The 25,393-nt window shown below is 40.2% G+C and overlaps 1 pseudogene; it reads right to left on the reverse strand.

Moving 5' to 3' along the window:
- The window catches only part of LOC108697516, a 48,455-nt pseudogene that overhangs the window by 3,485 nt on the left and 19,577 nt on the right, over positions 1 to 25,393 (reverse strand).

Raw genomic sequence — 25,393 nt, forward strand, 5'->3', positions numbered from 1 at the left:
GTCTAAATATTCAGAAGGGTTTTTTTTACAGTGAGAGCTGTAAAGATATGGCATTCTCTCCCTGAATCAGTTGTACAGGCTGATACATTAGATAGCTTTAAGAAGGCAAGTGAAGGAATACAGGGTTATGGAAGATGGCTCATAGTACAAGTTGATCCAGGGACTAATCAGATTGCCATTTTGGAGCCAGGAAGGATTTTTTCCCCCCTCTGAGGCAAATTGGAGAGGCTTCAGATGGGGTGTTTTGCCTTCCTCTGAATCAACTAGCAGTTAAGCCAGTTAAAAAATAATTAAGTGGTTGAACTTGATGGACATGTGTCTTTTTTCAACCTTACTTACCACTAGCATATGTGCAAACAGTACAATCAGCTGTAATCAGAGTATGGGATATACTTTTCATTTAGGCTTAAAATAATGATCACTAGGTGCTGTTTAGCTAAAATTATACTTTTCTCACCTTTGCTTGCTCACGGACAGATTTCAGATTTTCTAAACTGCTCTTAAAATCCCTTTTAGATTGCTCCCGAGCAGCTGTTGCATGAAAAAGCAAATGAGAAACGAGTGAGAATGTTAGCTACCATTCATAAATACTGCAGATGTATCAACACAATCATTAAAATAAATTTACCCTTTTCTTCCCTTTTCTTTCTTCTGGCATTTTCTTTGTCTTTTGCTTCTTTTTCTTGCTGTGCCAGACTTACAAGCTTCCATTGCTTACTGATCTATAAAGTATTTAAAAGTAAGGTAGGCTTAACATAAGACATTTTACGAATGCACAAAATATGATTTTCTTAATTTAGAATGTACGCACTTCAAACATTTTTGTATTGGGGTCCAGTTTAGCTGCTTGTGACAAATGAGCACGGCGATCCTCAGATGGCAAAAACTATACAAGAACAGAGTTAAAAATAAAAATAGATTACTTTGAATGAGGGCTAGCGCTTATATAGATCAGTATACTGTAATGGAAGAATTTAATAATTTACCATTTTGAATGGGTTCTCAAAGGCCTCCAAAATAGTTCTTGCCTTCTGTTGCGAAACAGACCAGCTCTTTGATGGAATCTCTTCACCTTTAAAACCCTACATTAGGCAGTTGAGAAGTAAAAATAAAATGCTGCAGACCCTTGCATAGTTAATTCAAATTGTTTATAATGATTTTATTAGCAAAGATACCTATGGGGGTCAAAAGACTGATCTACAATAAATGCACATTTATATAGTTATACACACCCATTTTTACTTCTGTAGGAAATATAAGAAGAGCTAAGTTTAAATCTCATTTAAATAATTAAACTATTTTTTCTTTAAGTCAGAGCTGAACACAACCAAAATGGCCTATATGTAACAGCATACACATATTAATCAATAGAGAAGTTGTTTTATTTTAAGCCCTGCAGGAATAGACTTACATTAAACATTGTAATGCTGGATCTGGAGAGTATGTATGCAGGATTCATAGGTACAGGAACAGCTGGCTCTTCATCAGTAAACAGACTTCCCTCTGAAAGCTGCAGCCCTGTTAAAACACACACACAGTGATCAATACTGTACATATTTTTTCTTCATCAACTGCTGCACTGTAAGCTGTGATTTATTAGGGGTTTAGTATTAGACTACAGCAGTATTATTGTACTTCCCTCCCCAAGGGAAAGATGAACTTTTAAATATGATATTGAAAAATTCACTTCATTCTGACCCTTGCAGTCAAATTGGGCACTTCTGACCGTTTGGCATGTGCATCACGATTGCATTTGGTATGTAATATACTTACAAGCCCATTCCTGAGACTTAAGACACAAATGTTCAAATTCCAATGATTTTGTCAAGTGATCCCAGGGACAGGCTATTAGCACGAGGGTAATCAATGCCTATTCTGACTCAGGCTTTTCAGACTCCAGGAGACACATTATTTATTAAATATAAAACAAAACTGGTCTCAAGTCTGTATAAGAAAGGCAGGGGTCCACCACCTGATCCTACAATCCTACAGATCCTTAAAGCTGCCAGTATTCCAACATATTTAACATTATCAAGTGAAACTTGGCTATCCTCAAGACGGACCCTATATTAGATGATTCGATTTTCATAAAATTTATGATCTGGAGAAATATATTGCTCCCCAGTATGATACAGACCCATAAGGAACATACATGGTAGGAATAAAAAGGCTCTTTTAAGCATGTCATACTAATATATTACCTCACCAAAAAGTGAGTGAAGGTAAAGCCTTTCTGATCAGATGACATATACATTGCAGCACTTGTAGCAATTAATCTCATGTAAGAAATGAGGTATGTGGGTCAGACTAGGACACTTACATGTGGTAATCTTAATGCCTTCACCATATGTGGTACAGTTTCAGAGAGGGAGTGATATAGTAAAGAGATTGCTTCATGGCAAAGCCAAATGGATTTTTGTACTGGCTACCAGGTTTCCATTTAGTATGAACAATGAATACATTGTATTGTGTTATTTATAAATAATACCTTATACAGCTCTAGCCATTTATTGTAACTTTGAAGCTTCTCATCACCAATTTATTTTACTTAATTTTATTTTACTTTGATCACAAGTTACCCATGTTCTTTATATTTTGTGTGTGTCTGATTAAAGTTTGTTTCTATTCTAATTTGTCTTTAAAGTGATACTGACATTAAACATTTTCTTTTCAAACTATTAATCTGCATTAAAAGTTACCTATAGGTCATGTTGCCTGCTGATAGTTCTTCTTTAAGTAATTGTTACTTGAAGTTCCTAGAACCTGACTGTTTTGCCAAACTGACTGTCCCTTCTTAACCTGTCAGAGTTTATAATGCCAACGGACTACTTCGGCACAAATATGGCAGCCCCCTCATAGAGAAACACAGGGGTAAAAAAGGTAATGTAAAACCATCAGGCAAATACTTTTATGGCAAGATTATAAATAGCATTTAAACATAATATTATGATAGAAATGAAAAAAAGGTTATTTTCTAAGCCTAGGGGTCTTTTTGAAGGGCAGCCTTTGACAAATGCTTTGTGTATACAGCCCTTTCCCATCTTTGGGACTGGTAGTTGTAATTTAGATTTCTATTGGTGTTTATTAATTTAAATATGTTGTGCTGTGATCACAGGATTAGCCTATGCGTAAGTGTTTGTTGAACAAAAAACACATAAGGCTACCTTTAAGGTAAGGTCCCACTGAGCGTTTCGGGGAGATTTAGTCGTCTGGCGACTAATCGCCTCGTCTTTGCAGCGACCAATTTCCCTGAACTCCTTCCCTCTTGCGCTGGCTAAAATGAAAAATCGCCGGCGCCAAGCTCAAGCGGTGATCTATTTTCCGGAAAACGAATCGCTGTGTGTGCTTAGTGCCAGTGATTTTTCATTCTAGACAGCGCAAGAGTGAGGTAAAGGTGTTCGGGGAGACTGGTCGCCGCAAAGACGAGGCGATTAGTCACCAGGCGACAATCTCCCCCCGAAACGCTCAGTGTGACCTTACCCTTAAGAGTACCTGAATGAATAACTATTGTTTCTTACATGCCTGTTTGCTTTTTAAGTGCCTGCTATTTATCAATATGTTTGGATCTGCTCCCCTAGCTGAAAGCTCAGAGGGGTGCACCTGGTGAGTTTTGTGAATCACTTTTTGGGACTTTTTTTTTTTTTTTTAATCTCTTAATTGTCTAATCTAAAATATAGAGTGCAGTTTTGTTTTCCAGTGCCCAGACAGCATATTACTGAAAAAAAGGTTAAACAGTATAAACACAATATTTATGAAGAAAAACTGGTCAAACTGGGAATGTTTACACTGGAGAAGAGGCATGTAAGGGGGTACATGATCACTATAAATAAATAAGAGGGCCGTACAATTACTATCTGATGCTTTAGGCTAGGGCCAGACGTTATGGATTCTCCAAAGGTGGCGAATCCATTGCCCAGCTGCTCCCCTTTTCTTCTGTAGGCAGGGCAGTTTTCAGCTCGAAATGCAATTTAGAACTGAAATCAGCTGCATCTCCCTGTATCCAATGCTTCCCAGTGCAGGCAGAGCAGGAGCAGAAGGTTCTCAGCCTGCAGAGAAAAGCAGTTTCACACAATTGTGTGCCAAGTGTTTAAGTACAGTTTTAATTACCTGTTCCACTGTAATGGTGATTTTTATCAGCAAACTTTAAAGATGTGTCATGAGGGCCAAAAAGCAAATTCTCCATTCTCTGAGTAAGACAAGAAAAGCAAGTCATTCATTGTCTTCATTCTTTTGTAACTGTCTGGTATACTGATACACTGCAATATCTTACCTTAGGATTTGCCATGGGCACTTTCTTCTTTGCACTGCCTATTTCTGACTATAGGAGGGAAAAGAATAAGAGTTGTGCTAAAAACATTTATAGCTCTATTATGGTACCAGAACAGAATATATTTGCAATCAATTCTGCAAGACTGGTACAAATAACAGTTTATTAACTGAAAACAGACCTTTATACAGCATTAACATGTGATATGTTCATCGCTAGAAACTGATGCAATATGAAACAGCAAAAGAATGCAAATAAATCCCAGAAATGGTCAAAGTTGAAAAGCATTTCAAGTCATGTAGAGTACAGGTCTCAGGAAAGATGTGTTTTTTGATAAGTTCCAGTAGGCATATATAAATTAATTTTATATAACACGCAAAAGCCATGACTATCCTGTAAATTATATCCTTATAAACGGCTTAGTGATGTCATCAGTTATAAACAGAGCTTAGTGATGTCATTTTTGTCTCTAAAACTTGTGTATCATAATAGATAAAGTACCCCTTCGGCCTCGTGCTTTTATATGGTCATGGAACTCCTCGATAACTTATAAAATCCTTATATTTTACAATAAGGGGTACTTTATTTACTATATATTTTTATATTTTTAAATAGTGCCAATATGCTCTGCAGTGTTTAAAGAGATCAAATAGCACCATGTATTTGAAATTTTGATCCGGTAGGTGAACTACAACTCTCACGAATGTATGTAATCAACCCCTGTATAATGTGTATAGTGATGTATAACTGGTTCTGAATAGCCAATCTGGCCCACTATAATCAAAGAGGGAGAATCGATGAGCCACAACGATTGTAGAAAGCCCCCTGTTGTATAAGAAAAATGCAGAATTCCCAAGGCAACCCGTGAAGCAGAGAAGGACCTACACGGAAGTTGCGCAAAACAGGAAGTAAGCGCACTGGAATGCACAAGGTGGAACGTGGAAATCAGGAACATGAACGGTTTCCGAGACAACCGACCGGAAGGGGTTTTTAAAAAAAGAGCGACATGGATTTTAGTAATTATGCCTCTGATGAAGCTGTGAGCAACAGCGAAACGCGTTAGGTGAAGGTGAATGCACATCGGTCCACTACAAGCACCACGAGGAGGTCTGAATCCGGCCAGCAAACACTATCCTCTGGGACTTTTCAGCTTCAGAAATTGGACTGAATGCGATTACACTAAGGGAAAGAAATGTGAGTGTATTTATTGTTGTTTTTAAGAAGCCATTTTAAATAAAACGGTATTATACTATTTCCGACTTTTATCCTTGCTCTGGAGTCTACAGAGGGTGCGAGGTCAAACAAGGATCGCACAGGAGGATTTAATGGACATGCTTTACCACGATAGTGGTTTGTAAGTAGGCATTTTACCCAAAGGGTGGAGGTGTTCCAGATTTGAAACACGCAACTAATTGCCACACTGGAGAACAATCTTTACTCTTTATCTGCACCCCTAGAGTATTTGTTTTCTCTAACTAGATGCATATTAGAGAAAGGGGAGCACTTCCATAATAAGTCAGTTTAAAGCACTTGGTGATACCCCTCATTTTGAGTGAACGTATTACGCTATGTTGGTTCCTAATTTCTGTTGCCACAGGCGCTGATATATTTCCCTGGAAGTATATATATTCGTTTGGATTTTTTGGAAGGAATAACCTAAAGGACTGACATTTTTAACTAATTGCATATTCAAAGCAATTAATTTGTTACTGAGCCAAAGAACCATGATTGATTTTATGAATAGATTTTATGCCAGAGCCTCTTCTCTCAGTTTTTGGTGTGGACAGAACCACATTTTAACTCACCTACCTGTATATACAAAAAATAAAAATACTGAATAATAAAGAGCCCCAATAGGCCACGAGAACCAAAACATGCTCTAATATTACCTGCTAAAACCATCTTTTGGTGTGGGATTATAAGCCCCTTGGAGCCGTTTTGGCCCAAAGGATCCCAATGTACCCTAAAAATTAAAATGGCTCCTCATAATTTTAAATTATTATCCTGGAACGTGCGTGGAATTAACAACAAGATTAAAAGAGCAGTGGTATGGGACACGGCCAAGAAATCCGGGACAGATATAATATTACTCCATTTTGAGGCACTAACTTCTGATAGTGGAGGTAGATATCTAATCTTGAAAGCCCAAATTGCCAGCATCACATATACAATTGTTAATGTAGATCTACCCCCTCCCGCAGATATCCAGATACTAAATGAGATCCTACGAAAAGTAGCTGAAATGGGCAACTACCCTATACTGTGGGCAGGAGATTTTAATCTTATTCTGGACTCAGCCCTAGATAGGTCACAGCCTTCTATCCACAATACAAAAACTTTGCCTGCTGGGTTGAAACCACAGGCTTGTTAGATATCTGGAGATGGTGGAACCCCCAGCTTTGAAAGTACTCGTGTTACTCTATGGCCTTCGCAGCAACTGCCTCTGAGTTTGGCCAATACTCAGGTCTGAAAATCAATCTCTCTAAATCGGTTGTGTTTCCCATAGACCCCCTCCCTTTGGGCACACCGAATACCCTGCTACAGAGTAGTAACTCATTTAAATATCTGAGCATAGTAATCCACAAGGATCTCCACAGATATGACCAGCTAAATTTGGATCCAGTAGTGAGTGACAAAGTTTCAATATGGCAAGACCTACCACTTTCTTTTCCAGGCAAAATTAACATGTTCAAAAAGTTTTTTCTTCCCAAATTTACATATGTTCTCCATAATTCTCCCATAACCCCCCCAAGCTCAATGGTTCACTGGAGTTGATAAAATAATTAGGGGCTCCCTGTGGCCAGGGGAACACCCAAGATTAAATTTTAGGGTATTACAGGCACTTTCCCTTGGAGGAGGTCTAGCATTACCAAATCTTACATTTTATTTTCTTGCTGCCCAGCTGGTGTATGCCCATTGGTGGTTAGTTCCTGACTTGACTAACTCAGCAATGGTCTTAGAGGCTGTGGTAATAGGCTCCCTTGAGGCTCTTGCTAAACTGCACTACCAAAGTGTCTCATCCAATTATGTCACCTGCATACTGTGACTAATTTTTGAGATTTCTGAAAGACTTGTACCAGAGGCGCCTCTACAGCCTGGTCCCCGCATACTCCACTGTGCGGCAATACTTACCTCTCCCACTTTCACTCACTCCCAGACATTGCCAGATGGGCACAGCTGTGGATAAAACTCTTGGAGATATTGTCTCTAAAGGAAGAATGCAAAACATATGCCACAATACGACAGGAAGTTAACCCCCACCCAGATAGGCTATTAAGAACCCACACCCACATATACTATTAAGGTATTTGCAAGTACGCCACGCTTTCGATGTACAGCTTCCAGCAAGACCTGTAAACCTAGAGGCGACAACACTTGAGACCTATTTATACAGGCTAGACCTGGCAAAACCCCTATCCTGGTTATATACTATATGGTCCACCACCGGCCCTTCTCCTCTTGATAGAGTTATGGACAAATGGCAAAGAGATATCCTCGACCTGGATGATGAAAAATGGAAGTATGCTCTTAAACTTGTCGTGGAACTATCCATCTCTATGAGGGACAGGTTCATACAAATAAAATTCGTAAACAGAGTCTTAAAATGTATTTAACATTATCAGATCAATACCCCAAATGCAGAGTTGAAACTGGCAATATGTTCCTTATATTTTGGTCCTGTCCGGTAACCCAGAGATTCTGTGGTGCAATACTTCAAAACTTAAATAAAAAGCTTGCATTACCTAACATTCGCTCACCAGAACTCTGTCTGTTGGGGTTAACAGGGATCTGCAGCTTCACCCCTACTCCAGAATGTATTACCTACAGCTCCTATACTATGCCAAAAAAGCCATATTAATGCATTGGAAATCCCTCAACCCCCCGTCAATACAGCATTGGCAAAAACTGATAAAGGACTCTCTCTCAAACCAGAAACTGACCTATCTGGCTAGAGGTTGCCCAGGAAATTTTTAAGCTATTTGGGGTATCTGGCTAAATATTCAAACTAAGTACATCTAAACTCATATGTATAGGACGACGTGTACCCTTATTTCACCTCCCCTCTCTACCCTCTCTCTTCTTTCCTCTGTTTTCTGTTGGTTTTGTAAATGTTTACATTTAAAACAAAAATAAAAAAACTTAAAAAAAAAAAAACACCTTACAGAGCATTTGTTTTTAGATGGGGTCAGTGACTCCCATATGAAAGCTGGAAAGAACCAGAAAAAAGTAAATAATTAAAAAACTATAACAAAGAGAAAATGAAGGCTGAGTGAAAGGTTGCTTAGAATAATCCATTATATAACATACTAAAAATTAACTGAAACAGTAGATGGTTTGAACAGGGAGTACAGTAGCCAGATGTAATAACATACCTTTAGAAGTGAGGTCTCACGTGCCTGCTGAATAAGAAGATACAATTCATTGATTTGTTGTCGCACAAGTGGAGGTACTGGATTGCAGCAAGCAATTATTCCTTGTGGCTCCCTAAAATGAAACATACAAAAAGTCTTAATGAAAACCATTCATAGAGTTTTTGTTGGTGTTGGTCACTAATATTTGGAACAAACAGTACCGTAGAAAAGGAAAAAAATGGGTAGGTTGCTATTTAATGTAAAGGCAAAATGTTTCCATTTTAGAAATAAATCTATTGGGAAATTAACCAATTACCATCAGACAATCTGCGAAGCACTTACTTGGGTAGTTCTTCTGATATCTTCAGCAACATGTGATTTGGTAACACATAACTGCAATATTAAAAATAATGCATAACTGTTAAACAAAAAACACTGATATTTTGTACTACAATTCAGCAGCTTTGACACTTACATTCTATGAACACATTAACATATATCTTTACCCAGTGCTCTCATCTTCCTGTCGAGCTATTTTATCTCTCCACGCAAAAAGGAGCTTGAAGGCAGTCATTTGCTGTGTGTTAAGGTGTTTCTTTTGCTTCTGGTATAGATCTAGGTATGAGCCCTCTGTGAATATTGACTTTCTGAATTTCTGTAGAAAATACACATTGAGGCATGATATCCTCCAAATATGCTTTTGTAAAGTTGCATTTAAGAAAGTGTCTTACCTTCAGACAAATATCCTTACTCCTCTGCCATACCAATTGGAGAAGGTTCTGCTGCCCATTGGCTGCATCTAGTAGTGCTATCCGCATTTTGTCATATATGTAAAGCAAGTAGTGCGTATCTACTCTAGCATATGCAACATATGCAATCATTTCTTCAGGCAAAGGGCTGAAAATTGCATACAAGTTTTAATAGCTGGTAATACTTTAAATAAAGCTCAAGCTACATAAAAGCAATAATCTATGCTAGAACTCACCGAATTCTCCAGTCAGCAAGCTGGTATCATTTGTCTGACTCCACATTGCAATACAACCTAAGAAGGTGGTCAAGTGAGTGTTGACCGAGATTAAGAATTCTTGCTGCTTGATGTGTGTCAAACATGTTTACTATGTATAAGCCAAAGTCCTTCTGAAGCCACTATATATCTGAATCAGCTCCATGAAATACCTAAAACAACATTTCAACAAGAAGTTATAAGGTACCTTTAAGCAGGTTCCTGAGTTGCACAGGGAAAAGAACATTTTACAGACCTTAATAATAGAGGGATCAGTGAAGCTCTCATTCAAAATGTACAAGTTGCTCCTTAATTCCAGCACATCAATAATATAATCCTCTGTTCGAGTGCTAATTTGCATCAGGCATGTAAGACCTAGGAAGCTTCTGTAGGAATGATGCTTTCAGTAAAGAAAGATTGGTTATTCATATTTAAAAAAAAAAAAAAAAAAGTTCTACACATAGCTTAATACATAAACATTCTTAAAAAAAATCCACCAGACTTACTTCCAGATCCACTGCAAACTCTGCACACTGTAGCAGTTTCTCATTGAGTGCCACTAAGTCCTCCAGCTTCATCACAAACTTACATGGGACATCTTGCAGAGACAGGAAACCCTGTTGACATGCTAATAGTTTAGAATGATTGGAATCAAATTTCTCATCAGTTACACAAATAACAGGCTGCCTTTTTTGTGGTCTCACCTGAATATCTTCTCCATTGATGACTCCAATGGTACAAAGTGATCCAATTCATACTGATAGGGATGGCAGAACCTTAACAAAAGCATGGCTAGTGTGTAGTAACTGAAATACACTAAGCAAAACAATAAATAGTGGCATTCTTTAAGATCCCCCCTGGCCTCTTGCTTGCCGGCATATACAGTGCACAATCACAAAATGGACAGGCTCCAAACTTAACTAAAAGAACAAACGTTCTGGAACTTATTCAGCCCTTCCTCAAGTCACATGCCAATATTTATTTCAGACGGCTGAATAAATCAGGGAACATTTACACGTATAGTTGTGTTCAGAATAATAGCAGTGTGTTTAAAAACTAACAATGGTGAGTTTTTCTATGGCGAGTTCTAATCTCACTTTTTGCTAAATCTGCCCTAAGTGTCCTCATGCACCTTTCATAAAGTTGGGAGCATCCCATTTGCAAATCACTGGTAGTCTCCATTTTATGATTATATCCTGTAAGTGACATACGGCCTACACTAAATTGCTTCATGAACAGTAATAAAGAAAACCATTACCAGACTTTCCTTACAAGGACATCTAAATGGATTTGGTAAGTATTCCACAAAGCTGTTTGCAGGTACTGGGGCCATCTCTGATCTTTTTTTGCTAATGCCTGGGTGAGGTAGTTGAAACTTAAGTTTCCAAATTAAAAAAGAAATTACTCCAGCCAGTCTTGTCTAGTTGCTAAGACTTATTAGAAAAGTTTGTAAAATGTGATACTCCTTTAACCACTGGACCCCAGGCCACTTACAGTGTCCACAGACTTCTAATTATACCAATTATTTACTATAATCTACAGCCATGATGTGCTATACTGGATCATTGTCCCACATGGTAAACTTTGACAGCACGGACACTGTGGTCAACAGTGCTCTGTGGATGATTCATTTAAAAAAATGTCCTGTTCACTGTTCAACTGCATAGACTCACTTGGCCACTTGGAGTTCTCTTTTCACAGGTTTTGTATATTTTAGGTTGTGTCACTCAATGTGCTGTCCTGAATAGTGTGAAAGTGCAGTAGAGAAAAATTCAAACCTGCGCGTGCCCCTCTGCACACGCCCTCAAGATGGGACACCTGGCTGGTGCACTTCTTAGCAAACAGTGGCAGCAGAACAACTTAGGCACACCCAGTGAATATAAAAACTTACCTAACACCCTCGGTACCCCCACTGAATTTGCCTTCACTTGTCCTGTAACTCACAAATACCCCTTACTAAATGGCATAATAAAAATAGCTATACAGCTTAAGAGTTACTGGTGGTTTATTAGGCACATTTTTTCTAACATCTATGGAAACAGGGACAGCAAAATCCCTATATTATACTTACATATCCTCTTCGTTTATCTTCATTCTTTGCTGATGAATAAAATCTGCCAAAGCAGGAGGAACATCTAGATCCTCTTGTCTCAGCTGTCTTTCTAGTCTATTCACAAGAACTAATAAATAAGAGGGAATTACTCATGAAGCTTAAAGAATATAGATAGATAAAACAAATAAAATTAAAGCATATCAAAATGTGACTCTACATACACATGTAAAATCTTAAATGAAAAATTATACAAGGCAATTAGCTTTAAAAAGCCCAATTATTTAAAAGAGCCAATATACTCGGCAGTGCTATATATATATATATATCTAAGGGTAAGTACAAATCAATACCGCAGGTAATATAAGCCCTGCTCGCAAGGGATAAGTGAGACATAGGGTATAAAAATAAATAGATTTTTGTACTTACCGTTAAATCCTTTTCTCTTGTCCTACATTGGGGGACACAGGCACCATGGGGTTGAAAATCCTGTTGCTTGGAGAAAGGACACTAAAAGGTTAAAGTGGCTCCTCCTCCTCCTGCTCTGGGCTTCATCCCCGCCTACCTCCTCAATCCTCAGTTTTCTGACCGAAGAAGAGATGACGAGCCCTACCAATTGCCCAAGTGAAGAGAAGGAGCACCTCCCCAATGCAAGCTAAGCACGGTATGAACCACATGCTGTTTGAACTTGTTGGTATTTGAACAATAAAAATTATATAAGATATTAACTGATCAACATTAACTTGAACTAATACAGGGAGGGAAGGCCTGTGTCCCCCAATGTAGGACAATAGAAAAGGATTTAACGGTAAGTACAAAAATCTATTTTTCTCTTGCCTAGATTGGGGGACACAGGCACCATGGGGACGTCCCAAAGCTACCCATGAGGGCGGGACTTTTTACCCCTAGTGTTCAGGGAATAACCACCTGCAACACTTTCCTGCCGAAGCTCGCTTCGGCTGAGGCGAATGTATGCACCTTGTAGAATTTGGAAAAGGTGTGTGTGGATGACCACACTGCAACCCTACAGACCTGTTCTGCTGAAGCCTGGAGGCGAACCACCCAAGAAGTGCTGAGTAAAGAAGTAGAATGAGCTGAACCCGGAAGGGTGTGGCCTTACCTCATACCTCATAGGCCTTCAAGATTGTTGACCTAATCCATCTTGCATTGGTGGCCTTAGATGCCTTAAGGCTTCCTTCTACTCTTGGTAGCCCTGGTGTATGTTCTGAGAGAACGAACCACATCTACTTATGTAACTGTTCCAAATTTGTCTTTTGTTCAGGACAAAATGAAGGAACCACCAGGTCCTGGTTAAGATGGAACTCTGACACCATAGGAAGAAATCCAGGGTAGGTCTCAACACCGCCTTGTCCTTGTAAAAAATCAAAAATGGTGGACGACAGGATAGAGCTGCTAGTTCTGAAACTAGTCTAGCCGAAGTGATGGCTAATAGAAAACTACTTTAAGAGTCAGCAGAGGTAATGGAATTGATCCAATGGCTCGAACGGTTACTCCTGCAATACAGAAGGTACCATATTGAGATCCCAGGGAGGGATTGTATGACGGTATGGAGGAATCATCCTCAATGCTCCCTGTAGGAAGGTCTTGATGTTGGGCAGCATTGCGAGCTGCTGCTGAAAAAGGATAGATAAGGCTGATACCTGAACATTCAGTGAGCTGAGCGCCAGCCCTTTTTTCTAAACCCCCCTGAAGGAATAACAATAGGCTACTTTCGTCCCAGGACTGTGGGTCCTTGGCTTTAGATTTACACCAGTATATGAATGTCCTCCATACCCTGTGATAGATGCGTGCGGAGACGGGCTTTCTGGCCCTTAGTAAGGTCGGTATGGCCGTCTTTGGAACTCTGGCTAGGATTATGGCTGCAAGTGTCATGCTTCAGCTAAAGCCAGCCATGGTGAACTCGGGTGGAGGATCAGTCCCTGAGATAACAGATCCATTCTGTCTGGAAGGTGGAATGGTGCGTCCACTGATGAACTTATGAGCTCTTCGAACCAAGTGTGGTGTGGCCAGTAGGGTGCCACTAGAACGGTTTCTACCCTTCTTGATTACCCTTGGCAGAAGTGCCAGTGGTGGGAAGACATATGCTAGGTGAAACTGCCACGGAACCACCAATGTGTCCATTGCTAAGGCCAGAGGGTCATTGCTTCTTGTGAAGAACCTCGGAAGCTTGTTGTTGTACCTGGATGCCATTAAGTCTACTTCCGGAGTGCCCCACCTTGCCAGAATCAGTTGAAAAAACCTCTGGGTGTAGGCTCCACTCTCCCTGATCTAAGGTCTCTCGGCTGAGAAAATCTGCTATCCAGTTGTCCACTCCAGGGATATGAACTGCGGAGATAGCTGGTACTGTGTTTTACACCCACAGAAGAATTTGCTGTGCCTCTGAGAGGGCAGCTTGACTCCTTGTGCCTCCTTGGTGGTTGATGTAAGACAACGCTGTCACATTGTCTGACTGTATTCTTACAGGTAGATCTTGAAGTCTGCCTGACCATTGAAGCAATGGCAGGTAGATTGCTCTTAATTCCAGGATGTTGATGGGGAGTAGTTCTTTCTCTGACCAACGTCCCTGTATGGTTAGGTCTCCCAATACTTCTCCCCAACCTTGTAGACTGGCATCTGTTGTGATGACTGTCCACTGGTGATTGGGGAAGGGTTTTCCTGACTGAAGTGTTGTTGGTCAAAGCCACCATTGATAGAGGTTCAAACTAGTTCTGATAGGGGAATCCTGCAGTTTAGGTTCGCTCAGTTCCTCCTCTGGTGTTGGAGTAAGGCTCTGTAAGGCTCTGGTGTGGAGCTGCGCATATGGAATCGCAGGATGACACTATAGTCCCTAGCACTCTCATGGCAATCGTAAAGCTACCTGATCCGTTTTCTGCAGAGCTGACAGGAGCCCCTGCATTGAGGTGATTGGGGAAGGAAGGCTCTTCCCAATGAAGAATTTAGATCAAGCGCTAAATATTCTGTACTCTGAGAAGGTATGAATCGAGATTTTTGGAGTTTATCTGCCAGCCTAACAGCATTAGTGTCTGGAGATGAGTTGCGGCCAGTGCCATGGAACAGGCCTGTACCAGTTGGTCATCCAGGTATGGTATGACACTCACTCCCTGCAGTCGCAGGTCCTCTAGAGCCGCAGCCATGACCTTTGTGAATACCCTTTGCGCGGAGGATAGTCTGAAGGAGAGTGCCAGGGATTGCCAATGTTCTCCTGCCACCAAAAAGTGAAGGAACCAGTGGTGGTTGGGATGTATAGGGACATGCAGGTATGCATCTTTGATGTCGATCACTGTCCTGAAATCCTCTATGTCCAGGGACATTAGGACTGACTGGATGGATTCCATCTTGAAGTGGTGCTTCTTTACATGGTCATTTAGTGCCTTTAGGTCTAGCACCAGGTGAAAAGATCCATCCTTTTTGGGTATTATAAACAGGTTTAAGTAGAAACCGAAGCCCCTTTACCTTTGAGGGACCGCCATTACTACCGCGGAGGCAGTCAGGGCGTGTGGAACCCCTTGGCACGCTGAGTGCCTGGGTTCTGTGGTAGGGAGCCTTGAGATGGAAAATCACCTCAGAGGTAGCTGAGGGAATTCTATGAGATAGATATGATCTGTAGGACCCAGGGGTCCAGTACTCTATGCCGTCACACCTCCCGAAAGTGACTTAAGCGTAAGGCTGTTTTGTCCTGTGCAGGCTTAGGTGCTGCTCTGCTTCCTGACCAAGAAGTGCTCTGCCTTGACTGGAATCTGGGGCGGGTCGGAGCTTATTGCTTTTCATGTTGGGACCTCTGGCTCTGATTTTGGCGAAAGGGACGAAAAAAAAAAAAATGGTTGCCTTTTGAAAGTAGTCCTCTTGGGTCTGTTTTGCAGAAGTAAAGTGCTCTTGCCTCCTGTAGCTTGAGAATTTACCTTCTCTGTTCAGCACCAAAAAGTTGTTTTCCGAGAATGGGAGACCAAGCAGAGACCACTTCAAGGTAAGATCTGTTGACCAGTTTTTTAGCCAAAGGAAACTTCTGGCTGCAATGGATTATGCCGAAGCCCTTATGACGAGCTTAGCCGCGTCCAGGACTGCTACGCAAATTTATATATATATTTGTGTCCGCTATCGGAGATAGGAAGAGGTCTGTGGAGGGGTCTTCTGAGCCATGAGTTGGGCCACCTGTTCCACCCAAACTTCCATTGACCTGTATACCCATGGGGTGGCAATAATAGGTCGGAGAGTTCCGCCTGCTGCTGTAAAAATCGACTTGCAGAAACCCTCAAGACATTAGTCGATAGGATCGTTAAAGGAAGCCGCATCGGCTATTGGAATGGTGGTGGTCTTTGACAATTTAGAGACCGGTGGGTCCACTGCCGGGGGTGAAGACCAAGGTCTGTACAGTAAAAGGATAAGTTTGAGTAAAGCGATGGAAAATTGGACTCTATGGTCTGGCGTTTTCCATTGTGCTTTAACAATGTCACCCAGCTGTTCATAGGCTGGAAAGACACAAGACTTCTTTTGCCTCTTGAAAATGTTTTTGGTTGGCTCTGCTAAAGGTGGGGTGTGCCTGAATCAGGCTCTCGACCTCTCATTGTGATCTAGGGGTATCCTGATCCTATTCATCTGCGGAAATATAGAAATATAAGAAGAGAAACGAGAAAGCTTTGTAGGTATGGGCCAGGTGTTTAAATTTGATGCAAGACTATATAGGTAGCCAGTGCAGCTATTTGCAGAGAGGTGGTTTGACAAGCGAGGCTTGAGTATAGTTCAAGGAATGAGAAAGTTTCATTACAACATATACTTGTTCATAGAAGCTAGTATATTATTATTAGGGTTTATTTATGTAAGAATTTTATGATATCTTTACAATAGCAAAATGGGTCTTAACTTACCTTCAGGTAAAGGCTTTTGTGCATTAGGCTTCACAAAGAGCTTTGGAACAAAAGGAGTGTTGGAATTGTCAATCTTTTCTTTAAACTTAAGTTGGGGGCGCAAAATGTTCTTAGCATGAAGCAGTCGAAAAGTTTCATATTTTCCTTTTTTTTGCTTATGTCACTAGTCTGCAAAAATAATAATAAAAATATAACAAGTTGGGTTATTAATTTCCTTGAATAACAGAGCACAGACATTTCTGCCTCACTTTAGAGATAATACATCATTCGCTTCAGTCCCTGCCGCAGTGAAACTTACAGTCTTTGGTCCCTATCACATTCACACAGTTGGGCCAAATTTATCAGAAGCCATTTAACCCTTTAAATGCCACAGATCGTAGAATCTACGTTCTGTGGCAAAGGTACTTGAAATGCCACAGAACGTAGATTCTACGTTCTGCAGCACTTCCGGGTTCAGAAGCGGAGGAGCGGCTGTTAGAGCCGCTCGCTCCGTTCCTGCTCGATCCCCTGCCCCTAGGCAACGAGCAGAGCAGGGGATCGAGTGGCCCCTGGGGCGCGATCGCCCAGGGGCCCAAAAACAGCAGCAGGCACGTGTTACTTACGTGTCCTGCTGCTGCAGCCTGCACCGGATCGACGATCTCCGCCCCCACAGCACACAGACAGGAACCACGAGGCAGATGTCTTCCAGGGAGTCTTCCTGAGCGCCTGCAACAGTCTCCAGCGATTTTTTCAGGTTAGTGCAACAATTACACACACAAACACACCAACACACACTTATTACAGTAATACACACTTAGATTCACACTTACACACACTTACACATACATTTTTGGGGATTGGGGGGGTCACTTACACTCACTGCACTTACACACATGTGCACACGCACACACGCGCACATAACATGTAATTTACCATTTGTACACACGCACACGCACATACATGGCATTGTGGCTTTTTTTTTTTTTTTCTTATCGTATCGTCTCTTTTTTTGGCTGAAAAAAATGTTTTATTGCCATTACGAATAGCGTATTCGCTAACCGTACTGTGCAATATCTTTTTTATGTTATTTCGGTGATTATATTGCAATTTTGGGTATTTTGGTGCATTTTTAGCCATTTTATTGAATTTTTAGCCATTTTATTGCATTTTCAGCTCTGCGTATGTTGTGTTCACTTGTTTCTAGCCGTATAACCTGTTTGGCCCAGCTAAAATATTCAAACTGTGATTCTGACGGCCGATAACACTAGTCTGGAAAAAAAACATTGATTTTTGTGGTTTTATTGGATTTTTTTGCATTTCACTCTTTACTGCCTTATTTTGTTTTGCCTTGTAAATTTTATCTACTTTATATCCATTTGGGGGTCTCTGTGCGCCACATAGTTTGGTATATCTATGCATATTGGGCATCAAAGTGTTCAGTAGACCCCTGGCGTTCATATTTAGGATGTTTTATGCTGATACGTTACGAAATGTGGGGCATATAATGGGGTAAAATTCAAGCTTTGTGACGATTTTCAGAAATTTGATAAAAACCGTTATGTTCAGCATTGCTTTGCAGTTTGGCAGTTTGCAGTAGAAACACTTATTTACCCATATTGGATTCGTCAGAATGTGTACTTTCTGAAAATATATGGTTTTCTGGGGTCTCTGTACTGTTAGGGGGGTCTAATGTCGCATAATACACACACCAGGTGCTCATATTGCAGCAGCCAGCGCGTCAGCCGTGAAAATGTATATACACTATTGTCATTTGGGGGTCTCTGTACACCACATAGTTTGGTATATCTATGCATACTGGGCATCAAAGTGTTCAGTAGACCCCTGGCGTTCATATTTAGGATGTTTTATGCTGATACGTTACGAAATGTGGGGCATATAATGGGGTAAAATTCAAGCTTTGTGACGATTTTCAGAAATTTGATAAAAACCGTTATGTTCAGCATTGCTTTGCAGTTTGGCAGTTTGCAGTAGAAACACTTATTTACCCATATTGGATTCTTCAGAATGTGTACTTTCTGAAAATATATGGTTTTCTGGGGTCTCTGTACTGTTAGGGGGGTCTAATGTCGCATAATACACACACCAGGTGCTCATATTGCAGCAGCCAGCGCGTCAGCCGTGAAAATGTATATACACTATTGTCATTTGGGGGTCTCTGTGCGCCACATAGTTTGGTATATCTATGCATATTGGGCATCAAAGTGTTCAGTAGACCCCTGGCGTTCATATTTAGGATGTTTTATGCTGATACGTTACGAAATGTGGGGCATATAATGGGGTAAAATTCAAGCTTTGTGACGATTTTCAGAAATTTGATAAAAAACCGTTATTTTCAGCATTGCTTTGCAGTTTGGCAGTTTGCAGTAGAAACACTTATTTACCCATATTGGATTCGTCAGAATGTGTACTTTCTGAAAATATATGGTTTTCTGGGGTCTCTGTACTGTTAGGGGGGTCTAATGTCGCATAATACACACACCAGGTGCTCATATTGCAGCAGCCAGCGTCAGCCGTGAAAATGTATATACACTATTGTCATTTGGGGGTCTCTGTACACCACATAGTTTGGTATATCTATGCATACTGGGCATCAAAGTGTTCAGTAGACCCCTGGCGTTCATATTTAGGATGCTTTATGCTGATACGTTACGAAATGTGTGGCATATAATGGGGTAGAATTCAAGCTTTGTGACGATTTTCAGAAATTTGATAAAAACCGTTATGTTCAGCATTGCTTTGCAGTTTGGCAGTTTGCAGTAGAAACACTTATTTACCCATATTGGATTTGTCAGAATGTGTACTTTCTGAAAATATATGGTTTTCTGGGGTCTCTGTACTGTTAGGGGGGTCTAATGTCGCATAATACACACTCCAGGTGCTCATATTGCAGCAGCCAGAGCGTCAGCCGTGAAAATGTATATACACTATTGTCATTTGGGGGTCTCTGTGCGCCACATAGTTTGGTATATCTATGCATATTGGGCATCAAAGTGTTCAGTAGACCCTGGCGTTCATATTTAGGATGTTTTATGCTGATAAGTTATGAAATGTGTGGCATATAATGGGGTAGAATTCAAGCTTTGTGACGATTTTCAGAAATTTGATAAAAACCGTTATGTTCAGCATTGCTTTGCTGTTTGCCAGTTTGCAGTAGAAACACTTATTTACCCATATTGGATTCGTCAGAATGTGTACTTTCTGAAAATATATGGTTTTCTGGGGTCTCTGTACTGTTAGGGGGGTCTAATGTCGCATAATACGCACACCAGGTGCTCATATTGCAGCAGCCAGCGCGTCAGCCATGAAAATGTATATACACTATTGTCATTTGGGGGTCTCTGTGCGCCACATAGTTTGGTATATCTATGCATACTGGGCATCAAAGTGTTCAGTAGACCCCTGGCGTTCATATTTAGGATGTTTTATGCTGATACGTTACGAAATGTGTGGCATATAATGGGGTAGAATTCAAGCTTTGTGACGATTTTCAGAAATTTGATAAAAACCGTTATGTTCAGCATTGCTTTGCAGTTTGGCAGTTTGCAGTAGAAACACTTATTTACCCATATTGGATTTGTCAGAATGTGTACTTTCTGAAAATATATGGTTTTCTGGGGTCTCTGTACTGTTAGGGGGGTCTAATGTCGCATAATACACACTCCAGGTGCTCATATTGCAGCAGCCAGAGCGTCAGCCGTGAAAATGTCTATACATATTGTCATTTGGGGGTCTCTGTGCGCCACATAGTTTGGTATATCTATGCACATTGGGCATCAAACTGTTTAGTAGACCCATATGTTTATATTTAGGATGCTTTATGCTGGTAATGATACATGGACAATACGATGCTGGAAAGTTGAAGCTTTGAGGCAATTTCCAGATATTTCACCAAAACCGCCAAATTTGGCAAAGCCTTGCGACTCAGTAGTTTGGAGCAGAAAGGCATAGGTACCCATTTTAGATTCTGTAGAATGTGTACTTTCCAAAAATATATGGGGTTGGGGGGTAAACATCTATTTCTGTGTTTTTACCCCACAAAAATGCAGTGAATGTGTTAATTTTTCATTAGCTGAAGTTACCCACCGGACAATTTGTATGTGCTAACTTCATTTTGGGGCCTCTAAATGCCATATACTTTGGTAAACTTATGAACGATGGCCACCAAAATGTTCAGAGGAACCCTGGCAATCATATTTAGGGTGCTTTTTCTTAGTACGTAATGACACATGGGTGATATGGTGCTGGGAAGTTGAAGCTTTGAGGCAATTTTCAGATATTTCACCAAAACGACAACTTTGGGAAAGCCTTGCGACTCAGTAGTTTGGAGCAATAAGGCATGGGTACCCATTTTAGATTCGGTAGAATGTGTACTTTCCAAAAATGTATGGGTTTGGGGGGTAAACATATATTTCTGTGTTTTTACCCCACAAAAATGCAGTCAATGTGTTGATTTTTCATTAGCTGAAGTTACCCACGGGACTGTTTGTATGCGCTAACTTCATTTTGGGGCCTCTAAATGCCAGATACTTTGGTAAACCTATGAACAATGGCCACCAAACTGTTCGGAGTAACCCTGGCAATCATATTTAGGGTGCTTTTTCTTAGTACGTAATGACACATGGGTGATATGGTGCTGGGAAGTTGAAGCTTTGAGGCAATTTTCAGATATTTCACCAAAACCGACAACTTTGGGAAAGCCTTGCGACTCAGTAGTTTGGAGCAATAAGGCATGGGTACCCATTTTAGATTCGGTAGAATGTGTACTTTCCAAAAATGTATGGGTTTGGGGGGTAAACATATATTTCTGTGTTTTTACCCCACAAAAATGCAGTCAATGTGTTGATTTTTCATTAGCTGAAGTTACCCACGGGACTGTTTGTATTCGCTAACTTCATTTTGGGGCCTCTAAATGCCAGATACTTTGGTAAACCTATGAACAATGGCCACCAAACTGTTCGGAGGAACCCTGGCAATCATATTTAGGGTGCTTTTTCTTAGTACATAATGACACGTGGGTGATATGGTGCTGGGAAGTTGAAGCTTTGAGGCAATTTTCAGATATTTCACCAAAACCGACAACTTTGGGAAAGCCTTGCGACTCAGTAGTTTGGAGCAGAAAGGCATGGGTACCCATTTTAGATTCAGTAGAATGTGTACTTTCCAAAAGATATATGGGTTTGGGGGTAAACATATATTTCTGTGTTTTTACCCCACAAAAATGCAGTCAATGTGTTGATTTTTCATTAGCTGAAGTTACCCACCGGACTGTTTGTATGCGCTAACTTCATTTTGGGGCCTCTAAATGCCAGATACTTTGGTAAACCTATGAACAATGGCCACCAAACTGTTCGGAGTAACCCTGGCAATCATATTTAGGGTGCTTTTTCTTAGTACGTAATGACACATGGGTGATATGGTGCTGGGAAGTTGAAGCTTTGAGGCAATTTTCAGATATTTCACCAAAACCGACAACTTTGGGAAAGCCTTGCGACTCAGTAGTTTGGAGCAATAAGGCATGGGTACCCATTTTAGATTCGGTAGAATGTGTACTTTCCAAAAATGTATGGGTTTGGGGGGTAAACATATATTTCTGTGTTTTTACCCCACAAAAATGCAGTCAATGTGTTGATTTTTCATTAGCTGAAGTTACCCACGGGACTGTTTGTATGCGCTAACTTCATTTTGGGGACTCTAAATGCCAGATACTTTGGTAAACTTATGAACAATGGCCACCAAAATGTTCAGAGGAACCCTGGCAATCATATTTAGGCTGCTTTTTCTTAGTACGTAATGACACATGGGTGATATGGTGCTGGGAAGTTGAATCTTTGAGGCAATTTTCAGATATTTCACCAAAACCGACAACTTTGGGAAAGCCTTGCGACTCAGTAGTTTGGAGCAATAAGGCATGGGTACCCATTTTAGATTCGGTAGAATGTGTACTTTCCAAAAATGTATGGGTTTGGGGGGTAAACATATATTTCTGTGTTTTTTACCCCACAAAAATGCAGTCAATGTGTTGATTTTTCATTAGATGAAGTTACCCACAGGACTATTTGTATGCGCTAACTTCATTTTGAGGCCTCTAAATGCCAGATACTTTGATAAACCTATGAACAATGGCCACCAAACTGTTTGGAGGAACCCTGGCAATCATATTTAGGGTGCTTTTTCTTGGTGCGTAACGATACATGGGTGATATGGTGCTGGGAAGTTGAAGCTTTGAGGCAATTTTCAGATATTTCACCAAAACCGACAATTGTGGGAAAGCCTTGCGACTCAGTAGTTTGGAGCAGAAAGGCATGGGTACCCATTTTAGATTCGGTAGAATGTGTACTTTCCAAAAAGATATGGGTTTTGGGGGGTAAACATATATTTCTGTGTTTTTACCCCACAAAAATGCAGTCAATGTGTTGATCTTTCATTAGCTGAAGTTACCCACGGGACTGTTTGTATGCGCTAACTTCATTTTGGGGCCTCTAAATGCCAGATACTTTGGTAAACTTATGAACAATGACCACCAAAATGTTCAGAGGAACCCTGGCAATCATATTTAGGGTGCTTTTTCTTAGTACGTAATGATACATGGGTGATATGGTGCTGGGAAGTTGAAGGTTTGAGGAAATTTTCAGATATTTCACCAAAACCGACAATTTTGGGAAAGCCTTGAGACTCAGTAGTTTGGAGCAGAAAGGCATGGGTACCCATTTTAGATTCAGTAGAATGTGTACTTTCCAAAAATATATGGGTTTGGGGGGTAAACATATAATTCTGTGTTTTTACCCCACAAAAAATGCAGTCAATGTGTTGATTTCTCAGTAGCTGAAGTAAAGTCCTGAACAATTTGGATGTGCTAACTACATATTGGTGTCTCTAAATGCCAGATACTTTGGTAAACCTATGCATAATGGGTATCAAATTGTTCAGTGGACCCCTGGCAATCATATTTCAGGTGCTTTTTCTTGGTACCTAATATAGTTTGGGATATGCGGAGCAGCAAAATAAAACCTTTGAAATGATTTTTCAGAATTTTTAATTTTTTGTTGAAAAACCGCTATGTTCAGACAAGCTTTTATGTTTGGTACTTGGGAGTAGAGAGACATAGTTACCCATTTTGTAATCGGCAGAATGTGTACTTTTCAAAAATGTATGGTTTTCTGGGGTAAACCTACGGTTTCAGGATTTTTTGCCTTGGAATCTAAAGCATGCCGTTTTCTGCCTTAGTGCTTTCAAAATTTGGTAATAGACTGCCGGGAGTTTTTGCTGTACAGAAATCCTAAATCTCCCTAAAACTATACATATCTGGTATTGGCACGTTCGAGAGACATAAGGCTTTCCAAATCAGTTGGATTTTCATCCGTAAAATGAAATATTTTTCTGGTATAAATTGATATACGATGAAAAATGGTAATTTTTCATTTTTTTTTGGTATTTAGCACTATAAATTTTTTTGCACAGGTGTAAATACATGAAAACTCAGGCAGATTTAGAAAGCTCAGTTTCTACCGAAAAAAACAATGTATAGTTTTCCTAGGTAAACTATAGGTTTCCCCTCAGAAAATGCCCCTAAAGTGAGAGAGCACAAAATGTTTCAAAAACGGCTGGCATTTCGCGTAACCAAAATGTGAAATTCTGCTGGCACTTAAAAGGTTAACCGCCTATCTTTCCTTTTAAGGTGTGCACTCGTGTGCGAGGACACAGATTGAGGCCATCACACGCAATAAATTGAGATGCACATGAAGAATTTTGTTTGAAAGCACAAATTTTGTATAATTTCTGACCTGAGCACAGTTTTAAAAATTGCACATTTTTTGTGCACATTGGTGAGAAGGAATTGGAGGGAACATTGCTACCTATAAACTTTTGGAGTGTGAAAGGAAACCTATGAAAACACAAGGAGAATAAACAACCTTCCTGGATGAAATCGAACTCATGGTGCAAGTTCGTCAAGGCAACAGCGGCACACATGGAAATAGCTTGAACAAAAATAGTTTTCTTGTTTGTTTACGTCTCTGTCCCATAACAGTTCTCTAGGGTTAAACACATCCAATCTATGCCCTACAAGCCAACATGGCTTGAAAATTACCATAATGGGGTCTGGAGCTGGTGGGTTGCTTTTAAGAAATCAAACAATGTACATGCTAATAACATTCTATATGTGATTATTTAGTACAAGGTTGAAGTCCCTTTCCAACACAGCTGGCAACAAATCAACTTCTTTACACCCTGCCCTTCCTCTCACTGCGCCGATGGACTTAGGGGTAGGCCGAACCTAGCGTTAGGCAGGTAGGAGAGCTATGTACACAGTGCCACTCCCCCACACACCTCCGTTTTGTCTCAAATTCCTTTTGTCAAAAACAAACAATTAGGAATAGCATTAATTTTGTTTTAAAATTAGATTTATAGATTACAAAAATGGGCACCCATTATTCCCATGCTACACATCTGAAAAATGAGTTACATTTCCCAGTGGAAAAACATGATTATGAGCAGCAATGACATATGATTGAAAAATACTCTGTTCTATATGTCTGTAAATTCATTTGTATGATAAAAAAAGCACAAATAAAGAATATCAAATTCTCACCTTTCTATTCCAGCTGGAAAAAATTGTCTTCGGAGGCTGAAGTTCAGCAGGGAGGATGGGCTGCCGATTCCTGTTTAATCCTGATACTTCATCAAGTAAAATGCCCTTAAAAATATGTAATATTTTTATTTAGTATAAAATTATATTTTAAATATTTTATGTTGGGAAGAGTTTTGGGGCATCTAACTCTACAAACCACCATGTTACTTCAAACGACTATTCTATTTTATCTATTCTATAATTTCAAAAAG

Source organism: Xenopus laevis, chromosome 7S (genome assembly GCF_017654675.1).
Source record: "Xenopus laevis strain J_2021 chromosome 7S, Xenopus_laevis_v10.1, whole genome shotgun sequence".
NCBI lineage: Eukaryota > Metazoa > Chordata > Amphibia > Anura > Pipidae > Xenopus > Xenopus laevis.